This window comes from Lupinus angustifolius, chromosome LG11 (assembly GCF_001865875.1).
Source record: "Lupinus angustifolius cultivar Tanjil chromosome LG11, LupAngTanjil_v1.0, whole genome shotgun sequence".
Lineage (NCBI taxonomy): Eukaryota > Viridiplantae > Streptophyta > Magnoliopsida > Fabales > Fabaceae > Lupinus > Lupinus angustifolius.
In genome coordinates this window covers 24,941,491-24,967,130 of record NC_032019.1, presented here as the reverse complement: position 1 = coordinate 24,967,130, position 25,640 = coordinate 24,941,491, and the positions used below count along the sequence as shown (strand labels likewise).

The following is a 25,640-nucleotide window of genomic DNA, read 5'->3' as shown; positions in this document are numbered from 1 at the left end:
ATATGGGGCAATTGAGCTTGAAGATGCTGAGTCCGAAAGAACTTGGACAAACAATGGACAGATATTAAAACCATATATTGGCGATGGATCACCTATAACCAATGCAGAACAAAACTAAAATCCTTGCGGACTAAAAACATGCGTCAAGCTATTGACGTTAAACGAGCGCTAGCTGGGAGGAAACCCATTAGTTGGTTAGTTTTTTTCTTTTTTAAATTTCTTTTGTGTTTTGTGTTTAATTAAAGTTTTGTTTAGAAATAACATGTCATTCTTTACAAAAAAAATTATATGCATCAAACATCTCCTTAAAACCAATTTTTTCATTGGCTGGAGGACAAGCCATCATTTAAAGAGGGCGAACATGGTTTAATGCATATGAAATTTTTTAAAGAAAATTAATAGTGTATATAAGATTGTATAGTTATTTAAAAAGTAATTTGGTAGTCCATAAAATAAAATAAAAAATCAAAACCGAAATCAAAGTGGCTAAATGAAAAAAATTGTGGCATGATTACATGATTATAAATTGTTAAGAATATCCTGACTTAAGCTTTTATTGTGCAAAATGAGATATATGCTAAAGTTTTTGTGGAAACATCACATAATATCATAACTTGAATTTTTTTACAAATGGAATTTAAATTTGTGTAACATGATCTTTGAAAACATTTTTAAATCAAGAAGTGTAAATCCAAACCAAGAGAGGCAGTGAGGATCAAAGTTAAATCACCATTTGATTTGTCTAATTAAACTTGTTTAAGTCTTTAAATCTCTTAATTGCATAAAGTTGATAGGAAATGATCAAGGCATGTTATTTCTTTAGTTGAACCAAATGGCCAAAAAGTCTAACCAAAAATTAGGATTATCCGTTGATAAGCCCATTTGAGCCAAACAAAGTAAAATATTTTCAAATTAACCCATGAAACCGAAATTGAAAACAATGTTCAAAGAGAGCATTAATTTTTGAAAAGGGTGTTTGAAAGAATCAAGTTGGGGGGAGAAATTGGTAGACTTGGCTTCTAAGCTTCTTAAAAAGAAAAAGAATTTTTTTCTCAATCTCTTTACATAAAAAAACAACAAAAAGTTGTAAAAGAAAGTGAAAAACAAAAAGAGATTGAGAAATTCAAATAAAAGTCAAAAAGAAGCCATGGTTCAAAAGCTAAGAGGTTGGAAAAGAAAATTATGGAAAAAGTAGAGTGAAGTGTTTCATTGAAAAAAGAAATTCAAAATACTCTCTTTATACTTGAACTTAACCTCATTATCTAGAAAAACCATGATTGTCCAAACCAAGCCTCATTACAACAGAAAACAAGACCTTAGTGATCCTTGATTGATTTTGCAATTTAAGAGAATAGGTTAGACAAAGAACAAGTTCAAAATACTACAATCAAATTGTGGCACTTATCCTTGGCAAAATTGAGAAAACCAACTTAATTCAACACTTTTTGGATAAAATATCACAATCTTGTATATATGCTTTATGTATTTCCTTTTTCTTATATTTTGTAGGATTTAGGTGGAAACGAGAAGAATTAATCAAATACAAACAAAGTTCTTAAAATAGGCAAAAATGATCCACAAATGACATGCTTAAGCTTGGTGTGGCAAGCTATGTGCTTAGCCTTAAGAATGACTCAATAAGACTTGGCCTATGTGAAAAATATGGAGTCAACTTGAAGATGTTCACTAAGCAGCTTAGCTTGGACCAAGCCCACGCCTAGCTGACCTGGACACCAACTTAGCATGGTCAGACCCAACCTGGCACTATCAGAACACAAGTCTGGCACAACCCAACCTGCTCTAGCAGATAGCTTAGCGGAGCACCTAGACTGTCCAGCTTGGAACCACACAGCTGGCTAGATCAGCAAGCACCAAGACACATCACCATCAGCACGGTCAAAGTTGCTCAAGCAGACAACTTAGCGGTGCCACATAAGGAGCTTGGCGACGTGCACCCAGCAACTTGGTCAAGTTGACTTAGCCACCAAGCAACTGTGACATCATGCATTACCTCACTCCAAGTAGCCTCCATAGGCTTTTCAGAGGTAGCTCACACTAGCTGGGCCACTAGCTCACAACTAGCTTAGGTGAGTCAGCTACAAGCAAGTGACTAAGCTGCTTGGCCAAGTGATCAAACCCATGTTGAAGGATTTGGTCAGCAGCTTGGTAGTGGAAGAGAGGACCTTGGCGGTGGTAGAGAACTCCTAAAATAGCAGGCACTTCAACGCTTAAAAAATTCATTCTCATACACATTTTCTCATTAACACATTCTCCACACTCAACTTCTCTCTCGAATCCAAAATTCTCTCTTCTTCTACTTCTTCTTTGTAATTTCTTGTAGGATTTCTTCTCCAAAGTAGTTTAGGTAAACTTATTTTGTAGTTTCTCCTTAATTCATGAGGAGAAGGAGTAATCAAATGAGATGTTAAAGTTTATTTTTCAATCTCATTTGTGAAGGGTAAAGTGTCTTAAATCCTTGGATTAAGATGGCTAATGCTCCTAAATTTTAGTTGAATTTTGGCTCACTAATATTTCTTCTAATTTCTTGTCTCATTATATTGAATCATGTTTAAGTTATCACTTTGGAAATTTCAATTCTTCAGAAAGTGCTTAATGAGGTTTTAGCATGATCACCTAAAACTTGATTTCAAGATCCAAAATGTTTCTTTTTAATGTCTTTACAAATGAACTAAAAAGTAGGAACACACCTTAGTTCATTTTCCAAATCAAAGCATCTATTTTAAGAAACTTGTAATCAAGGGTAATCAATGTTTATTGAGCATGAAATAAGGTGTGACAACTTATTTTGTCGGGTGGCAGTTTTCTATTGATTAGTGTATTTTGCAAGGGTTGAAAATCTCTTTTTCTCGCCGGGGGACTGGAGGAAATTTTATGAGCTTATGTTTGGAATAACCAAAGTATAACACATAACTCTTCTAAACATTTTCATAGAAACATGTTAATAAATATTTCCATCATTCAAACTAAAATTGTTCCTCAAGAATTTGTGCATAATATTTGTTTATGGTTATTTATGTTTACTTGTTCAAAGTCAACAGACAAAATCATACAAAAAATATGTTCAAAACTTTATTAGTAATATAGCATGTTTATAATAATGTTCTATTAGGCAATTCCTTGTGGTTCGACATAACTCTATAATATATTACAATTGAATCTTGAAAGAGATGCAAATGTAAAATAGTAAAGTGTTAACTTATAAATTTTATTTGTTGACAAAGAAAGAAACCTTGAATCAAAGTGCAATTTAATTCATAAGTTATGTCTTTGTGAATGAGTGATCTAACTAATAACTTTTACTTTCTGTCATTTACTTTCCGCAACCAACATTTATTTTCTGTCATTTACATTTCCGCAACTAACATTTATTTATTGCTTTATTCTTTATACCAACCCTTTGAAAGAAGTGGTAGGGTTATAATTCTTTATTCTTTATACCAACCCTTTGAAAGAAGTGGTAGGGTTATAATTCTTTATTCTTTATACCAACCCTTTGAAAGAAGTGGTAGGGTTATAATTCTTTATTCTTTATACCAACCCTTTGAAAGAAGTGGTAGGGTTAAATTATAACTTTATTGCTTTATTTATTTGTTCTTTACCAACCTTCCATAAGGAAGTAGTTCGGTTAAAAATGGAAAACAAAAGTAAAAATCACTCATTATCACTTGTGTTAAATTGCTAAACTCAGCCCATTATGCTGGCGTTGGAATTTATTCCAACAAAGCCGAGATGGTATGAAATTGTTAATAATTCAATAAAGCTAAGTTTTTTATTAAAGGAACATTCTTGAAACCATTATACATGCGTTGGAATTTATTCCAACAAAGCCGAGATGGCGAGTAAAGATCGACCTGTTATTAAATAAATCAATCAGAAACTTGCCTCAATAAGTAGCCAGAAAACTCTTTCAACAGTGGCATACACGAGTAGTGCATGTCCATCTAAAACATCTAGCTAAGTTATCATCACATGACTTAGTAGTAGGGTTACTAAATCTTGATTTCAAATCAAAAGACTCTCGTGACAATTGTCAAAACTGTAAACAAGTGAAGAGTTCATTTTCAACTAAGGACGTGATATCCACAACTAGACCTTTGGAGTTACTCCATATGGATCTGTTTGGACCATCACAAATAACGAGCTTTGGTGGTAGCTGCTATGCACTAGTGATTTTTGATAATTTCTCTAGATATACATGGACTTTGTTTCTTGCTCTAAAAAACGATGCTTTCAAGTCTTTTAAAAATATGGCCAAACAGCTTCAAAACCAATTTGACCATAAAATTGTCTCTATTTGCAGTGATCATGGTGGAGAATTTGAAAACCACCTATTTGATAAGTTTTTCGAAAAGCATGGGATCCTACATCAGTTCTCGGCTCATCGAACCCCTCAAAAAAATGGAATTGTTGAGAGGAAATATCGAGTATTAGAGGAGCTAGCTAAAACAACGCTAAATGAAAGCAAGGTCCCTAAATATTTTTGGGTCGATGTCGTGCATACTGCTTGCAATGTAATCAATCAAGTACTACATAGGCCTACACTCTTAAAAATGTCATATGAATTGCTAAATAGCCGAAAACCTAATATATCTCACTTTCATGCTTTTGGATGTCAACGCTTCATCTTAAATAATGGTAAAAGATTACTAGCAAAATTTGATTTGAAAGCCGACGAGGGAATATTTATGGTGTACTTGTTGAAAGAGTTTTCTTGTTATTTATTGAGGCAAGTTTCTGATAATTTGTTTAATGACAGGTCGATTCTTTGCTCGCCATCTCGGCTTTGTTGGACTAAATTCCAATGCCCAAACTTGTGAGATGCTTTTCTACTTGCAGTAAGTGCTTACATATGATGCATTGATTTCAGTCTTCAAGGTCGTGACCTCTTTGTAAGGCCCAAGCACAAGTTGATACTTGCAAAGGTCAGTGATCAATTAAGGCAGAATCATTGAAAGAAATTCCCCCGTGATGTAATCATGAATAACATCAGAGATGACTGCAGCAATGTCAATGGCGTCTTCATCATATATAAGACTGATGAGTTTTGCCTTGGGGATTGGCAAATCAGAGATATGTGAGGAAGGTCATATGTTAGACAACACAAAAATGGCCCAAATTTGTGACATTTGGGTCATACAAAATCTAAAAATTGACCCACTTTGGTTGAGCTTCAAGACTTCCAAACATAGGTTTATTCTAACATAAGCTTCATCATGTCCTTCACCTTCCCCCGAATAGGCAGCACTTAACTACAATTGATCGGTGCACAAGTCATGATCATTTGATGATGATGTAGTCTATAGGTTGCCCAAGCAGTCATTTATTATATATTTATCATAATAGACTTGGGTACTATTCACCAGTGTATACCGATTCATCCTTGCCTCACTTGAAACAATGGAGTTGGCATAAAATTATTTTACCACATCCAATGAGAACATCTTTTGGGGTTGATCAAGCTTTTGCCAACCGTACCTCTCCACTATGAAAGTGAAGCCTCCAAACTCATCTTCATCCAAGTTGACAATCTTCTCCATATTGGTTGCACTTTTTAGCGTTATTTCCTTGAAATTTTTCTTGGCATCCTTGGAAGCAAATTTGATGCTCTTCTCTTCATCATTTCCTCTTCTTGATGAACTCCTACAAAAAATTTAATTCCAACAAAATATTTTTTTCCAAACCAAGGAGTTAGTCATAAAAATCAAGATTGGAGTTTGTTTAGAGCATGCATTTTAGTTTTTTAATTTTTGCTTCAAATTTGTTACTTTAGGAATATTCATGGCCAAATTCCTTAAGGTCAAAGTAAACAAAACAAAAAATTTGATGCCTCATTCAAAAGTGCACAAGTTTCAAAAAAGTAGTCTAGTTTGACTATTTAATGATGTTTCTATTGTTGGATTTTCTAAAAAAATATTTTCATGTGTTTCTAGAAACATATTCCCAAACATAAGGCTTCAAAAAGGAAGAAATAGATATGAAAAAGTAAAGAGAAAGAAGAAACTTACATGATGGTGAAGAACTTGGAGAAGAACTTGAGAGAGTTTTAGGAAATCTGAAATCTTTTGTGATTTGAAAAACTTTGAAAATGATTTGGTGCTTCCAAAATTAGAACATTGAGGGGTTTAAAAAGAGTGGAAATCTTTAGTCAAAAGTTTGATTCATTCAAGAGATATGAGGATAAGATAAAATCCTCTTTTGATGGGATTTTGTCCCCTAGGCCACATGGCCCATGTCAGACCTGCGTTAAGCGCATGGTTACCCACGCTCGGCAGTGGGTCATTTTTTCAAGGTTTGACCGAGTTTGGTTGAACCATGGCCATGACTTGGCTTTGGTTTGGGCCCTTTTTGAGTTTTTATAAAATAATTACTTGGCCCAATAACCCATTCTTGAATTTTTATATTTTCCCACACTTTTTTGAAAATTTTCTGATTTATTTTCTTAAAACTCAAAGGATTTTCAAAAAAGAAAGAAAATTAATTTTTACTTTGATTATATATAATAAAAAATTAATATAATAAATAGAAGAAAAAGATGAAGGAAAAAACATAGTATATATATTCAAAATGTATTGGGTTGCCTCCCAGCAAGCGCTCTTTTAACGTCATTAGCTTGATGCATGTTACCTACAAAACCAGAATTCACCATCTTCTTTCTACTGCTCAGTTGAGCTTCGCTCACCCCTTAGGATAACATTACAGTGCTATCTCGGATTAACTTCTGTATTAGCTGAAAATGTTGATTTCTAATTTTCAGCTAGTTGTTTGGCCATTTACCTAATTTGAATTTCCATATTCCTAAGAGATGCATCAGTGTTCTTCTGGTTTGACATCGTCATCTGCATGAACTGTTTTAATGTGTATTCCAGTTTAACACTTTTGTCTTGTGTTGGGTGTTGGTACTGATTATTCCTTGGGTAGAATGAGATGGTGGTTTTTGAAGATTATCTTGTCTCTAAGGCTGATTCCTCTGAAACTGATTATTACCCCTCTTGAGGGTAATTATTTTGAAAGTTCTACTTTGGAGGATTTCCCACAAAATGGATCTCCTCATTTTGACAATGGTCTGCCTCATGATCGTCAACACAATGGTCACACCTATAAACTTGCTTCTTTGAAGATTCCTGTAGTTGTCGAGGTAAATCATTAAGCTTTTGGGTCACGTCATCAAGATACTGTTGAAGCAATTTATGTGGAGCCAACATTGCATCGGTTGAGCTCAATTCAAAGATTCCACCTCTCCTTGGTGGTGGTCCTCTTTGGTGTTGAATCTTCTGGTCATTCAATGCCATGGATTCAATTATATATATGGCTTCTTGCGGTGGTTTAGTCAAAAGTTGTCCGCCAGCCGTAGCGTTCAGAATCGATTTGTGTTGTTGTTGCAAACCATTGATGAAGATGTGGATTTGAGTTTGCACATCAAATCCATGATTTGGGCACTTTCTCAGCATAGATTTGTATCTATCCCAAGATTCGCAAAGATTTTCCCCATCAGATTGAACAAATGTGGATATTGTTGTTTTCATATCCATAAACTTTCCTTATGGAAAGTATCTGCTCATAAATTTCTCCTCCACCAAATTCCGGTTCTTCTGGATGGGCGGAGGCAGATCTAGAAACCATTCCTTAGCTTTCCCTATGAGAGTTAATGAGAAAAGCCTAAGAAAAGTGGTTTCCTCTTCTATTTCTAAGACACTAGCGGTACCAACCAACTCATAAAATTTTGTGAGATGGTCGTATGGACCTTCGTGCTCTAGACCGGAAAATGGTTTGGCGTACATTAGCTGTACCAATTCTTATCATGTTCCTTGGTGTAAAATTGACAAATCCACCAGTGTTCGGATGGTTTTCTACCCTTGATCCTTTAGTGGTTTTCTAATTATTGGCCATTGATTTTGAATTTTTCTTGGCTTTCCTTTGGGCTTTCTTTTTCTTTCGTAGAGTTTTTTCAAGTTATGGATCGAAAGAAAATTCAACCTGTTTTTGCCTACAATGCATGCACCAAAGGAAATGTTTATGTTTTTTCACAAGAAAGTTAGTGGTTTAGAATAGACAATATTACATATTTACATTTTTTTTAAAATTCAAATTAATTTGTACAGAAGTGAATAAAACGATTTTTGTACAAGATTAATAATATAGCACAATAAATAATAAATTCTATTATTTTAGCAATTCCCCAGCAGCGGCGCCAATTTGTTGAAAGAGTTTTTTTCTGTTTATTGACGCAAGTCTCTGATTGATTTCTTTAATGATAGGTCGATTCTTTGTTCGTCATCTCGGCATTGTTGCAATAAATTCCAACGCCGATATAAAGGTTTCAAGAATGTTCCTTTAATAAAAAACATAGATTTATTAAATTATTAACAATTTCATATCAACTTGGCTTTGTTGGAATAAATTCCAACGCCGATATAATTGTATGAATTTAGAAATTTAACACAAGTGATAATTAGTAATATATATTTTCGTTTTCCTTTATTAACCGAAGTACTTCCTTATGGAAGGTTGGTAAAGAACAAATAAATAAAGCAATAAAGTTAGAATTTAACCGTACCGCTTCTTTCGAAGGGTTGGTATAAAGAATAAATAATAAAACAATAAATAAATGTTAGTTGCGGAAATGTAAATGACAAAAAATTAATTTTAGTTGCGGAAAATAAATGACAGAAAGTAAAAGTTAGTAGTTAGATCACTCATTATAACTGTATATTTTTCCTTTTCACAAAGTTACAATTTATGAATTAAATTGCACTTTGATTCAGGGTATCTTTCTTTGTCAACAAATAAAATTTAAAAGTTAACACTTTACTATTTTACATTTGCATCTCTTTCAAGATTCAATTGTAGTATGGTATAGGGTTATGTCGCACCACAAGGAATTGTCTAATAGAATATTATTATAAATATGTTATATTACTAATAAAGTTTGAACATATTTTTTGTTTGATTTTGTTTATGGAATTTGAACAAGTAAACATAAATAAACATAAGCAACTATTATATACAAATTCTTGAGGAGAAAATATAGTTTGAATGATGGAAATATTTCTTAACATGTTTCTATGAAAAATGTTGATAAAAGTTATGTGTTATACTTTGGTTATTCCAAACATCAGATCATAAAATTTCCCCCAGTCCCCCGGCGAGAAAAAGTGATTTTCAAACCTTACAAAATACACTAATCAATAGAAAAATGCCCCTCGACGAAATAATTTGTCACGCCTTATTTTAGGCTCTGTAAACATTGATTAGCCTTGATTACAAGTTGCTTAAAATGGATGCTTTGATTTGGCAAATGAACTAAGGTGTATTCCTACTTTTTAGTTCATTTGTCAAGACTTTAAAAAGAAGCATTTTGGATCTGGAAATCAAGTTTTAGGTGATCAAGCTAAAACTGCATTAAGCACTTTCTAAAGAATTAAAATTGCCAAAGTAATAACTTAAACATGATTCAATATAATGAAACAAGAAATTACATAAAATATTAGTGAGCCAAAATTCAACTAAAATTTAGTAGCATTAGCCATCTTAATCCAAGGATTTAATATACTTTACCATGCACAAATGAGATTGTAAACTGAATTTTTACGTCTCATTTGATTACTGCTTCTCCTCTTGAATTAAGGAGAAACTACAAAGTAAACTTACCTAACTACTTTGGAGAAGAAATCGTCCAAGAATTTACAAAGAAGAGAGTGTAGAAGAAGAGAGAATTTCGGATTCTAGAGAGAAGTGGAATGTGGAGTATGTGTTGATGATAAAATGTGTAATCTTTAAGTGCCATGAAATGCCTCCTATTTATAGGAGTTTTCCGCCACCGCCAAGCTCCTCTCTTCCATCGCCAAGCTGCTGACCAAACCCTTCAGCATGGGTTTGGTCACTTGGCCAAACAGCTTAGTCACCTGCTTGGGGCTAACTCACCCAAGCTATTGTGGGCTACTTGCCCAGCTATTGTGAGCTACCTCTAAAAAGACTATGAAGGCTACTTGGAGTGAGGTCATGCATGATGTCACAATTGCTTGGTGGCTAAGTTAACTTGATCAAGTTGTTGTGTGCATACCGCCAAGCTCCTATGTGACACCGCTAAGCTACCTGCTTGAGCAACTTTAACCATGTTGATAGTGATGTTTCCTGGTGCTTGCTGATCTGCTCAAATGTGTGGTTCCAAACTAGGCGGTCCTGGTGCTCTGCTAAGTTGTCTGCTTGAGCAGGTTGGCTTGTGCCAGGCTTGTGTTCTAACTGTGTCAGGTTGTGACTAACAGTGCTAGATTGGTGTCTAGGTCAACTAGGCGTGGGTTTGGTCCAAGCTAAGCTTCTTAGTGAGCAGCTTCAAGTTGACTCCATATTTTTCCACATAGTCCAAGTCTTGTTGAGTCATGCTTAAGGCAAACCACATAACTCGCCATGTCAAGCTTAAGCATGTTATTTGTGGATCATTTTGGCCTATTTTAAGCACTTTGCTTGTATTTGATTAATTCTTCTCTTTTCCATCAAAATCCTATAAAAATATAATACAAAAGAAATACACAAAGCATATATACAAGATTGTGATATTTTATCCACAAAGTGTTGAGGTAAGTTGGTGTTCTAAATTTTGCCAAGGATAACTGCCACAAAACGTGTATGAAATTTAGGCATTTTTGGCACTTATCAGTACTCCATTCATAGTAAAGCATATCGAGTCTTTAATAAATATACTATGAATATAGAAGAGTTTATCCATGTAAAATTTTATGAATCTTCTCCGAAAGAGAAGAGGGAGGTTGTGTGTGATGATGTTGCAGGTGCACTAGAAAATGCATACACAAAGAACATGGAGAATGAGAACGAGGTCCAGGATGACCAGGAGATAAATGCAAATCATCAAGAAATGCCTATGGTGTGGAAGACAAAGAAAGATCATCTGCTCGACAAGGTCATAGGTGATATCTTATCGAGAGTGGTAACCCGTAACTCGCTAAGAAATTTTTGTAACTTTGTAGCATTTGTGTCTCAAGTCGAGCCTAAGACCATAGATGAGGCCTTAGAGGATGAACACTGGGGAATAGTTATGCAAGAAGAGATAAACCAGTTTGAGCGTAATAACGTATGGGACATGGTCCCTAAGCCTAAAGATCATCCTATAATAGGCACAAAATGGGTCTTTAAAAATAAACTAGATGAATCTGGTTTGATTATACGTAATAAGGCACGTTTGGTTGCCAAAGGGTATAATCAAGAAGAAGGCATTGACTATGATGAAACCTATGCCCATGTTGCGAGGTTGGAGGCTATTCGAATGTTGCTAGCCTTTGCGTCGATTATGAACTTCAAACTCTTTCAAATGGATGTGAAGATTGCGTTCTTGAATGGATATATTCAAGAAGAAGTGTATGTAAATCAACCGCCCGGTTTCGAAAATCATAAATTCCCTAATCATGTATATAAGCTCAAAAGGGATTTATATGAAAATGGATTTGAAAGGGGCAATGTTGATACAACACTCTTTATACGAAAATCAGAAAATAATGTGTTATTAGTACAGATTTATATAGATGACATTATATTTGGTGCTACTAATGATTTGTTGTGTAAGGATTTTTGTGAAATTATGAAAGGGGAGTTTGAAATGTCGATGATGGGCGAGTTGACATTCTTTCTTGGACTACAAATAAAACAAATGAGCAGCGGGATATTCATTCACCAAACAAAGTATTGCAAGAAACTCTTGCAAAGATTTGAGATGGATAGTGTAAAGAAACGACAACACCCATGGCATCATCCTGCTATCTCGACAAAGACGAAAAAGGTAAAGCAATTGAGGTAATCAAATATTGTGGGATAATAGGTTCTTTATTGTATCTAACTGCTAGTCGCCACGATATAATAGGTTATTCATCAAGATTGATCGCCTACGGGATATTCATTTCTTCTTGTATTATTGACTATTACGAGATTGACACCACTCATGTGGACACTATTATGACAAATTCCCGAGAGCATCTTGTTGGTGATAATTTGATTCACAAGATGGGAATTTATAAATATGGTGATGAATGGAAATATCAGGAAGATCATACTGCTAGAGTAAATGAGCATATTCCAAATGAAGATAATGCTGCAAATCCTAGTGAGCCTATCCCTGAGCAACCACCTACAGAGGCATATGTTGAGCCTCAAGGTCTACCATTTGGGATTGCTCACATGGATGCTATGGAACAGCGCCTCAATGCTCTTATTGATGGACATTTTTAGACCATGAGGGATTCCATGGCAGCTGAATTTCAGCAGCAGCGACTTTCTGAAGATCTAGAACACATCATGTTCATTGTGCGTGCTCCACATGGCTCACCCCAACCACCACCTACACAAGATTAGCCTAGATAGGATTGTCTACTGTGTCTAGGGTGTGTATGTGCTCTATTTCAGAGATCATCTTTTGGTGTTTGATTTTATTTTGGTTATATTTTGTCGAACTTATGTTAAATTATACGTACTCGTTCGCACTTACTCGTATATTTTGTAAAACTTGTTGCAAATTTGGGTTATGTTTAAAATTATTGAATTATCCTTTGATGTTATCTACATGTGTATATATATTGTTGGATTATTAATCTACTCTACATCTTCCCTATAATTATCATTGATCATTTTATGGAATTCATGTTGAACCTACACGACTAGATAAATCTCGCAATCAATTCTACCATAATATGTTTTTATTCCTACATAATCGATTAGCTCCATTTCATAACTGATTAATGCTAAACTATGTGCACTTGTACAATTTTTTCTTAGACTTCTTAATTGATTATCCTTGATTAATTAATCAATAAAGACTAGTAGGTTGGGTATATTTTTCATTACTTTTGGATTTTAATATCATAATCTGCCATAGTTTTATTTTATCATACCAAAAGGGGGAGAAAGGTATTGTTTGAGCTGTTATGCAGGTTGAAGTGAAATTTCGCAAGTAATCATGTTGTTACCCTAGTATTACCTCTTACATGGTTTGAGGGGTAGAACAAAGTGAGGGGGAGCAGCGCATTCTGACTCAACCTTATGCAAACAGATTTTGTCCAGCTTCAAGTCATTAAACAAAGGAATTGTTTCAGTGTTTGTCATCATCAAAAAGGAGGAGATTGAAATGGCAAATAGTCAAAGGATGTCATTATAACCGACCTACGAAGTTCTGATGAAGACAAAGTCTTATATGAAAGCTTGAAGACTTGGACATCTCAACAAATAACACACAAGAACTCAAGGTCAATATCATAGAGTCTAGGATTTTTTTTTAAATTCTAGAGTTCGAAGTTGATTGCCTAGTATTGAGTGTTAGGTTAGGTAAACCCAAGATGGAAAGTGTCTCACAAAAAGTCTAAAATAAAAATCATAGAGAATGAGGCATAACATCATCATACATATATATGATAAATGACACTCATGCATTTGCATTTATACATACATGGTTTTGTGCATAAAGGCTTTATTCTTTCTAAAAATCATGATTGCATGGTCATTCATCATATAGGGTTTTTACCCGCACAAATAGAAAAACCATTTTAAACGATTTTAATCGAATAACTCGTTTGGTAATCGATTAAGTCCTGGAGAAATCCTCAATCGGTTAAGGAAAGTCATAATTGATTAAATGGAGTTACAGAATGTAAACTTCCATGATTTCTATCAAATTAATCGATGAAGCACATTTTTAATCAATTAAGTCATAACTGAAAATCTGTTTTAAAGAAACCGTTAATCGATTAACGTGGCTATTTAATCGATTAACATTTGTTGTATCAGTTATGAGCTAATCCTATTATTATTTTTTTGAAATAGAATTGAATCAGTTTTTAAAAACAATTTTTCACCTTCATTGAGAAAGAATCGAAAAATTATCTGAGAATGAGAAAACCAAAGATTCATGGTGCTAAAAAGTTTCAAAGCTTTCTTGTTGTTTCTTTGAGGTTTTCATGCACAAGCTTCATGAGTGAGAAAAGAGAGAAAATACTTTTCATTGTGCCAAAACATTTTTTATTCAATTGAAAACAATCTAGTGTGCTAAGTAACTCGTCGAAAAATCTATAACTTGAGGAGAATTCTCGTGATGTGTGGTATCATCAAAGGTTGAGAATTATGAGTCTTCATTAGACAGGAAGTCTTGATTCGAGCAAGAGTTTGGTTGGGGTCAAAGTGCGTGAACGGTGTGGTATCTAAGTAGGCATAGATAAGGGGTCAAATCGAGTTTAGTGGCTCATCGGTTACAGGAAGCAAGTTTATGTTTCATTGTATTGGAAGTGTGGTTGTAAATTACATTTCTGATAAGTGAATAAAAATCTCCCAGATCAATTGGGAGGCCTGGATGTAGTTTGTAGTGGACCACAAACAAACCAGGATAAAAATCCTCGAGCACATTTTCTCTATCCCTATCTCTTTACAATTCTGTCTTTACGACTTTCTGTTTTGATTGGCTTTCTATGATTAATTGCGTACTGTATTAATTTGTTGTTAATCAAGAATCAATCTTAGTATAGTAAAGATCAAGAATCATCACAGTTTTTACTAAGCAAGAAAACTGATTTTTTAAAGTATAACAATCAAGATAATCGATTAACGTACTAATAATAATCGATTAATTGAACTATCCATAATTGATTAACCCTGTTGATAATCGATTAACTGCAGCAGCTTTGTATTCTGCGCAATTATCGAAAAAGTAGGACTGGTGATCTGCGACACCTATTCACCCCGCTCCCTCTAGGTGTAATCTTACCTTACTAGTACCCAACAGATGAAAGTTGTTGGAGTCATTTGTACAAACAACATTTTTTTTTTCAAATAGGGATTAGACACCTTTTGAGTTTTAGATTGTGATTTTTGTTGTCATTATAAAACATCCAAAAACAACATTTTTTTTGGTCTAGTCATGTATTCTTACTATAAGTAAGGGTGGAAACAGGTTAGGTTAAACTTTACCTTAAACACGCTGAGCCTATATAGCATATAGGAGTCTGAGTCTGATTTGTTTAAAGACCTGTCATACTATATAATCTTGAAATAAGTCTTACTGTCAACATTTAAATAGGCTAATAGACCCACTTTTAGCTAGACTCCTCTAATTTTAACAATTAAATTATATTTTTGCATACATTTTTCTATTAAAATTACATATATAATAACATTACCTATATTAGAATTACATAATATGAATATTATTACATTATATAACTAAATAGGGCAGTCTATTAGGCTTATAGGCCTTTTGGATAGCATAAAGCCTATCATTTTAAACTAAATATGCTTTTCAAAAATTCTAAGTCTAGCATGTTCATGAAAAAAGATTAGTCTGGCCTAGCCTCTTATAGGCCAGGTAACAGGCCTCTGATAGGTGGCTTGACCTGTTTCTACCCGTACCCATAAGACAATTATATTTGTGTTGAAAATATTCACATTATAATATGATAAGTTTTCTTTGTAGAAATTTTCTCCATATTCGAGAAAGTCACTCCTAGAATCGTACTTTTGACATTTTTATCATCCTAGATTTTAATTCCTACCCTTAGTAGTACAAAAATATATGTTCATAATTATTTTTAAATTAACCCTTTTGTGGATTGTATATTAATTAATTAATTACCTATACTTAAATTGCTCATATTAGATGTTATATTTTATAAAAAAAATATTTTATTCATTTAACATTTCAAGTATAGATATGAAAAATGTTATTAAACTCGAACTAATCATTGATTTAATCGGGATATTAGTTCCATGAGTCACTAATCAGACCCATATGTCAATTATTGGACCATTGACTTGTTTACATTTAAAAATTCAAAAAAACATAATAGTGTCAATTTAAAAATATTATCATCATACAAACACCTAATTAAAAACCAACAAGATATTTTTTACTACTACAAATTGTCATAAACGAGTTGAAAGCATCATCAAATAAAATATTTTTTGTGTTTTAATCACAACAAAAATGCATAAATAAGTTTAAAACTTAATTAAACAACTAAGGTTTGTTATAAGATAAACTAACAAATGAGAAACACAACTACAAATAAGTTGAAAACACTACTTTCTATCTCAAAATGACCTTGATTTGATATTTTTTATAATTGATTAACTCAATATGTTCAACCAATCCAACATATTAAGATCAATTGAGTGACTGACTCCGATCGATCACGTGCCTTGTTCATATCAAACCTACCGATTGAACATAGAGTTACACCTGTGATGAGTCCCCTCACAACAAAGCAATCATAAGAACATCCTCATGAATGGATAAAAATTTTATGCATAGGTGGCTTCAAGTGTTATTTTATAATGGGTTACATTTTGTAATAAATTATCAAACTCACAAAAAATTATTAACAAAAATGTTGATTTATTGGTTTAAGGTTTAATTGATTCTTAAAATGATCAAAAAATTAAAAATTTGATTTCTGAGAACAATATTTGTTAGGAATGACGACCATATAACTCGAAAGAAATTAACTACTTATCTATAAAGTGGGATACCCTCGGTTATAAAAAAAATTTACAAAAGCACTCTCATTACTTAAACTTTCTTCATAAATGAACCTCACAATTCAAAAACTAAAAAAGATACGCACTCTAGTTCTCCACATTTCTCTCCTTTTTCCTCTACCCTTCCTCCTCCCGGTCCCACTTCCTCTTCTTTTTGTTGGTGTCCAAGGAAGATTCGAACTACTAGCTCCCTCCACAAATTGAACATGCTACAGTGTTACGATCTTAACACCAATGAATGTTCTTCGAATCATGGACAGTGGGGACGAACCTCCACTGCTATGCTATAATAGCATATTCGACAAAGTTTTTATCCATAAGTGGCTGTCAGACGTTACTTTATTATTGTTTACCCTTCCCAATAAATTATCTAACATTCTTTGTCTATAAAGATCAATTGTTCATAAATGGACACTTTTGGTTTAAAGAACCGGTTTGTTGTCTTGCCACGGACGAACAGCTAGGGACTGCAGCCGTGAACAAGTGTGGCAGACGTTTGAAAGTCCAATGATTTAAATTGCAGACAGTATCATTTAATGTGGCTGCAATATTGAAGTTGGGGTACCTGCCTCAACCACATCACAATGATATAGTTGTATCTCATCTCAAAGCAATGGCATCAAACTGCATGATGTTGCATCATATTAAAAAACAAATTAATTACATAATCATTCACATCGTAATGGCCGCAAACCACATCGCAATGACGACCATTATCACTGTAATTACAATGGTTCCTGCAATCGTTATAACGTACACCCCGGTGGGATGCTGTCAGGCTCTCAATTCAGAAAGTAATGCCACAAGACCGAGACTTGCTATAAGGGGACCCTCCATTCACATGGGGCTGCTCCCTTTAATCTTCCTTAAAATCAACGCTCCAGATTTGCCTCCAAAACGCGTCCAGGCCGTCCATCTTAGAATTCAATTGATGTGGGGTGGGTTAGTATGGGATGGGATATTGGAAGTGTGGTTGTAAATTACATTTCTGATAAGTGAATAAAAATCTCCCAGATCAATTGGGAGGCCTGGATGTAGTTTGTAGTGGACCACAAACAAACCAGGATAAAAATCCTCGAGCACATTTTCTCTATCCCTATCTCTTTACAATTCTGTCTTTACGACTTTCTGTTTTGATTGGCTTTCTATGATTAATTGCGTACTGTATTAATTTGTTGTTAATCAAGAATCAATCTTAGTATAGTAAAGATCAAGAATCATCACAGTTTTTACTAAGCAAGAAAACTGATTTTTTAAAGTATAACAATCAAGATAATCGATTAACGTACTAATAATAATCGATTAATTGAACTATCCATAATTGATTAACCCTGTTGATAATCGATTAACTGCAGCAGCTTTGTATTCTGCGCAATTATCGAAAAAGTAGGACTGGTGATCTGCGACACCTATTCACCCCGCTCCCTCTAGGTGTAATCTTACCTTACTAGTACCCAACAGATGAAAGTTGTTGGAGTCATTTGTACAAACAACATTTTTTTTTTCAAATAGGGATTAGACACCTTTTGAGTTTTAGATTGTGATTTTTGTTGTCATTATAAAACATCCAAAAACAACATTTTTTTTGGTCTAGTCATGTATTCTTACTATAAGTAAGGGTGGAAACAGGTTAGGTTAAACTTTACCTTAAACACGCTGAGCCTATATAGCATATAGGAGTCTGAGTCTGATTTGTTTAAAGACCTGTCATACTATATAATCTTGAAATAAGTCTTACTGTCAACATTTAAATAGGCTAATAGACCCACTTTTAGCTAGACTCCTCTAATTTTAACAATTAAATTATATTTTTGCATACATTTTTCTATTAAAATTACATATATAATAACATTACCTATATTAGAATTACATAATATGAATATTATTACATTATATAACTAAATAGGGCAGTCTATTAGGCTTATAGGCCTTTTGGATAGCATAAAGCCTATCATTTTAAACTAAATATGCTTTTCAAAAATTCTAAGTCTAGCATGTTCATGAAAAAAGATTAGTCTGGCCTAGCCTCTTATAGGCCAGGTAACAGGCCTCTGATAGGTGGCTTGACCTGTTTCTACCCGTACCCATAAGACAATTATATTTGTGTTGAAAATATTCACATTATAATATGATAAGTTTTCTTTGTAGAAATTTTCTCCATATTCGAGAAAGTCACTCCTAGAATCGTACTTTTGACATTTTTATCATCCTAGATTTTAATTCCTACCCTTAGTAGTACAAAAATATATGTTCATAATTATTTTTAAATTAACCCTTTTGTGGATTGTATATTAATTAATTAATTACCTATACTTAAATTGCTCATATTAGATGTTATATTTTATAAAAAAAATATTTTATTCATTTAACATTTCAAGTATAGATATGAAAAATGTTATTAAACTCGAACTAATCATTGATTTAATCGGGATATTAGTTCCATGAGTCACTAATCAGACCCATATGTCAATTATTGGACCATTGACTTGTTTACATTTAAAAATTCAAAAAAACATAATAGTGTCAATTTAAAAATATTATCATCATACAAACACCTAATTAAAAACCAACAAGATATTTTTTACTACTACAAATTGTCATAAACGAGTTGAAAGCATCATCAAATAAAATATTTTTTGTGTTTTAATCACAACAAAAATGCATAAATAAGTTTAAAACTTAATTAAACAACTAAGGTTTGTTATAAGATAAACTAACAAATGAGAAACACAACTACAAATAAGTTGAAAACACTACTTTCTATCTCAAAATGACCTTGATTTGATATTTTTTATAATTGATTAACTCAATATGTTCAACCAATCCAACATATTAAGATCAATTGAGTGACTGACTCCGATCGATCACGTGCCTTGTTCATATCAAACCTACCGATTGAACATAGAGTTACACCTGTGATGAGTCCCCTCACAACAAAGCAATCATAAGAACATCCTCATGAATGGATAAAAATTTTATGCATAGGTGGCTTCAAGTGTTATTTTATAATGGGTTACATTTTGTAATAAATTATCAAACTCACAAAAAATTATTAACAAAAATGTTGATTTATTGGTTTAAGGTTTAATTGATTCTTAAAATGATCAAAAAATTAAAAATTTGATTTCTGAGAACAATATTTGTTAGGAATGACGACCATATAACTCGAAAGAAATTAACTACTTATCTATAAAGTGGGATACCCTCGGTTATAAAAAAAATTTACAAAAGCACTCTCATTACTTAAACTTTCTTCATAAATGAACCTCACAATTCAAAAACTAAAAAAGATACGCACTCTAGTTCTCCACATTTCTCTCCTTTTTCCTCTACCCTTCCTCCTCCCGGTCCCACTTCCTCTTCTTTTTGTTGGTGTCCAAGGAAGATTCGAACTACTAGCTCCCTCCACAAATTGAACATGCTACAGTGTTACGATCTTAACACCAATGAATGTTCTTCGAATCATGGACAGTGGGGACGAACCTCCACTGCTATGCTATAATAGCATATTCGACAAAGTTTTTATCCATAAGTGGCTGTCAGACGTTACTTTATTATTGTTTACCCTTCCCAATAAATTATCTAACATTCTTTGTCTATAAAGATCAATTGTTCATAAATGGACACTTTTGGTTTAAAGAACCGGTTTGTTGTCTTGCCACGGACGAACAGCTAGGGACTGCAGCCGTGAACAAGTGTGGCAGACGTTTGAAAGTCCAATGATTTAAATTGCAGACAGTATCATTTAATGTGGCTGCAATATTGAAGTTGGGGTACCTGCCTCAACCACATCACAATGATATAGTTGTATCTCATCTCAAAGCAATGGCATCAAACTGCATGATGTTGCATCATATTAAAAAACAAATTAATTACATAATCATTCACATCGTAATGGCCGCAAACCACATCGCAATGACGACCATTATCACTGTAATTACAATGGTTCCTGCAATCGTTATAACGTACACCCCGGTGGGATGCTGTCAGGCTCTCAATTCAGAAAGTAATGCCACAAGACCGAGACTTGCTATAAGGGGACCCTCCATTCACATGGGGCTGCTCCCTTTAATCTTCCTTAAAATCAACGCTCCAGATTTGCCTCCAAAACGCGTCCAGGCCGTCCATCTTAGAATTCAATTGATGTGGGGTGGGTTAGTATGGGATGGGAATCACCTGTCCCAAAATGGTGTCCCCAATCCTGTCCCACACCATTCATGTTTAAACACATGAATTTAATATTTTATTTTTATAAAATAAAATTAAAATAAGGTGTTATTTTTATTTATTGGCAAAGAGTGATTGAATTGGGACACAAGAACATGAATTTTAAGGGACAGAGGATCTAGTTCAGTTAGTATGTCCCACAGTTGTTTGCACTTTGGTGGGACATGTTCCTTTAAACCTGCTGTCCCTGCTACCGACAGCATAACTTTCCTTTGTCCATAATTTATGCATTGAATTTGGAACATTGCCAACCCCAAAAGTAAATGCCATCTCACTACTGCTACCTTCTTTATTTTTCGCTTCCCTATAAAACATAAGATTGTATTTCTAATATTCCCACAATTGCAGCACATTCACAAGGTCAGAGAATTTCTCAAGCTTAAAACCTTTCTTTATTTTCTGAAACATAATATTGGCTTAGACAGAGTATTTGTGTTGCTTTGATTATTTTCGAAGTGGGAAATTCTGATCAAAGGGAAAAATGGAAAACAAAGTGGGATATGAGAATGATCTCAACCTTAAAGCAACAGAGCTCAGATTGGGGTTGCCAGGGACAGAGGAAAAGGAAGAGAAAACAATTCAAGGTGGTGTTAAAAACAACAAAAGGCAATTGCCAGAAACTTCTGAAGAGTCTGTTTCCATTTCCAAACATTCTACAGGGCAGCATGCAGAGAGTCACGCAGACCCTCCTGCCAAGTAAGTCCTAAATCATTAAAGACTATAACTTTCTTCATTTGATTCAATAATTATGTTTTTTTTTTCAATTTTTGTTTGATTTGGGTCCAAACTTTGAGTTAATTCATTCAATTTTGAAAAGGGCAAAGATAGTTGGGTGGCCACCAATAAGATCCTACAGAAAAAACAGCCTGCAGGAGACAGAGAGTGCTGGGATATTTGCGAAAGTGAGCATGGATGGAGCCCCTTATCTAAGAAAGATTGACTTGAAGGTCTATGTAGGCTATCTAGAACTCCTCAAAGCTCTTGAAAACATGTTCAAGTTGACCATAGGTGAATACTCTGAAAGAGAGGGTTATAAGGGATCTGAATATGCACCTACATTTGAAGACAAGGATGGTGACTGGATGCTTGTGGGAGATGTACCCTGGGAGTGAGTTTTCTTTTTCTCACTATGTTCTTTCCATTCCATTGTTTTAAGTAGTTGCGGTCGTGATTACGGTTACTATGATTATAGTCATCGCGGCTGTTGCGATACGGATTGCGACTGTTACGATGTGAATTATTTTGTAAGTAAACAAATATTTTTGATATTGATGTCGTCTGATGCGGCCCTATGTGGTTCAACTGTGGCCTGATACGGGCTAAATACAGTTGCGTCCAAAATTTGAAACACTGGTTCTATCTTTAAAAACAAAGGTGACTTTGATGACTTGGAATGGAGTTATTGGATGAAGATGGGTAAACTTGGATAAAAATAAGAAGTAATATACAATTTGGATTTTAAGCTATCAGATATTCATTCAACTCCTCCTATTTTCCTAAGTCATCAAAGTCACAATTTCTTAAAGTCACCCAATCAAAATCCGGATGTTTAATTGCCTCTTAGCTATAAATTTTTAATCTCAAAGAAGTACACATTTTGTTCAGCATGTTTATGACCACCTGCAAAAGGCTAAGAATCATGAAAGGCTTAGAAGCTAGGGGTTTGGGTTGTGGTGTATGAGAAACAACTAAATTTCAAAGATGAGCACTATGCAAAAGAAGAGTTTTTCTATGATGGTAAATTATAATTATAGCTTGCATTCTTGAACTTGGACACTGAAGTAGAGAGATGGAAGATTCTTAATACCAGTTTAGCAGCTTTTAATGTTATTTAAGGTAGCACCTGTTATGGGCTGCTATTTTTTCTGCTGAACTTTTTCAGTGAGAAACCTCAATGCATGCAAGAGTCAGAAGGGATTGATATGTTAATCCAATTTCTTTTATACCAATACAAAATACAGTGTAATATACCAAAATTTCGTATGTATAATTTTGTCTCAAATTGAATGGATACAAAGTTAACTATTCATGTAACACATCCTGAATTTAATTTTTCCATTTTCTAATAGCTTACAGATTAAGTTTGTTTCACAGTCCAAGTTATATTTCGATATTAATTTGGAGAATGTAAAATTTAGAAATTTAGATGAAGGATGATATGGAATGGGAAAGTCATGAGTTGAAGCTGATCTGATTTGTCTCAGAAAACTGGTAAGGGTGTCGTTCTTGATTAAATTATTATAGAAATTGGATATATTTGATTCTCATTTTAATTTATACAAACAAATCAGTCTTATCTTCACCAAAACCAGCGGGACACGATACATACTTATCAAAACGAGCCTAACCAAAAATTTGCCAACTATTCAAACCAGTTCGAATTGATTTATTTGGTCAACTTAAATAATTAATTATTTTTAAAAAATATTACAAAAAATTTTATACATATAAATATAACTATGTTTATATATCTAGATATAAATTTGGACAACTCATAAATGTTCTTGCATAAAACTGAAAGTGCAAAGATTCAAAACGTACACATTGGATGCTAACCTAAGTTTTGATATAGACAATAAATATACAAGTAAGCTTGAAGATCGTACAACAAACAACGAGCCGAAAACTTGGAGGTTGCATCTATAGACTAAGGGCATTATAATATTTACTTTTATTAGAAATCTTAAGATGGTTGCCTTTGATTGAGTCTATGGTTAGATAAACTTAGGTGGGAGTCTCACAAGAACTACAAAAAAACAAGATTAAAATTGAGACATAACATCTAGATATCTTATGATTAGTAGGATCATATATTCACATACATAGTCTTATGCATTAAAGATGTTATATTTGAAAAACTATGCATAGCATGTTCATATCATATAGGTAGTTTACCATACATCAAAATAAACATTTTTAATCAGTATAATCGATTTAGTATTATGTGTAATCGAACATCAAGAATTCAGTTACTAACCAATCTGATGTTGTTGGTGCGTTAATCGATTAAGACATTATATAATCGATTAAGATGTAACAGAAAACAAACTTTTAACAGCTCGTTAATCGATTAAGTGGATGAATAATCGATTAATAGCAGTATCAATATGATTAGTATAAATGTTATAATTCTTGCCAATGTGGCATTACTTGCATATTTTCGAAAATAGTAAAGAGCATACATTATCATACATTGCATTACAGTGAGAAAGTGGGTTTAGAAAACTTAGAGCGTGAGAGCATTCTGAATTAGGCTTAGAAATTCAAATCATTGCATGTTTTCTCTAGTTTTCTATGCATTGTATTCTTCCATACAGTTCTTGATATCTTTGAGAGAAAAGTGAGGAATATATTTTTCTGAAAAGTGTGCAAATCAATTTTATGAAAATTCAATGCATTAAATTTCATTTAGATTAGGTTCTTGTAAATTTTTTGTTTAATCTTTTTTATTGAGTTTTAATTGTTGAATCTGAGTATTAAGTACTCAAGACAACTCAACAAAATCATATTTGAACAAGGAAGTTGATTTCTTGTGAATAGTTTCACTACAAGAGAGATTTTGATAATCTTCACAGAGACTAGGAGGTCTAGGTTCAAGCGATACTAAGGTTGGGGCCGAATCGCAAATGGATAGGAGATCTTAGTAGGCGAATTAGTGATAAGTGTCAAACATACCTAAATTTCATACACTTTTATGGCACTTATCTTAAGCATAATTGAGAAAAACCAACTTAAAAACAATACTTTTTGGATAAAATATCATAATCTTGTATATTTGTGTTTGTATTTATCTTTAATATGTTTTGTAGGATTTAGAAAGAAAAAGAAAGGAGAATAAAGACTCATGGTCCATGAAGAAAAAGAAGTCAAACTCAAGGTGCTCAAGCAGACAGCTTAGCATGGACCAAGCTACGCTGAGCTAACCTGGACACCAGCCTGGCACGGTCAGACCCAACCTGGCTCAGTCAAATCAACCTAGCACATATCAAGTTGCTCAAGAAGGCAGCTTCACGGACCTGCTTGACTGCTCAGCCTAGCACCAGACAAAGCCTAACACGGCTAGAACATAAGCTTGGCACGGTCAGACACAAGCCTGGCACATGCCCAAGCTGCTCAAGCAGGAAGCTTACGGTGCCACATGTGTGCTCAGCGGTGTGCACCCAGAATAACTTAGCCATCAAGAAACCATGAAGTCATGCATGACCTCACTTCAAGTAGCCCACCATAGGCTTTTCAGGAGTAGCTCACCATAGGTCCCATAGCTCACAACCAGCCTTGGTGATTCAAGCTTAAGGAGGTGACGAAGCTACTTCACCAAGTGACCAAACCCATGCTGAAGAGTTTGGTCAGCTGCTGAGCAGTGCAAAGACGCAGCTCAGCGGTGGCAGGGAAAACTCTATAAATAGGAAGGCATTTCCTTCATTAAAAGAAGATTTCTTCCATTAAGAAAAAACACAATTCTCTCTTCTTATTTCTTAGTTTGAAAGCTCGGTTCACAGAAGCTTTTGTAATAAGTAAGTTTTATAGTTTTTAGTTTATAATTCAAGAGGTGAAAGGAGAAGGAAAATGAGATGCAAAAATCCATTTTGTAATATCATTTGGAACTTAAAGCATCCAATCCTTGGATGGATGGCTCATGCTCCTAACAATTTCATTTGAAAGTTGATTATGTATTTCTTCTTCTTCTTTTATTCTAAATTTGAATTTTAATCATTCAAGTTGGTGTTGTGGTTAATTTTATTTGTTTGAGAAGTTCTTACTGCTCTTTTTTGATTGATCACCTAAAAATTAATTTCAAGTCATGAAAAATTACTTGTCTCAAACACTTAACAAATAAGCTAAAAGTAGTTGTACTACTTAGTTTATTTGCC

At 33.8% G+C, this 25,640-nt stretch overlaps 1 pseudogene; it reads left to right on the top strand.

Annotated features, from left to right (window-relative positions):
* Positions 20,966-22,801, top strand: LOC109359380 (annotated as a pseudogene).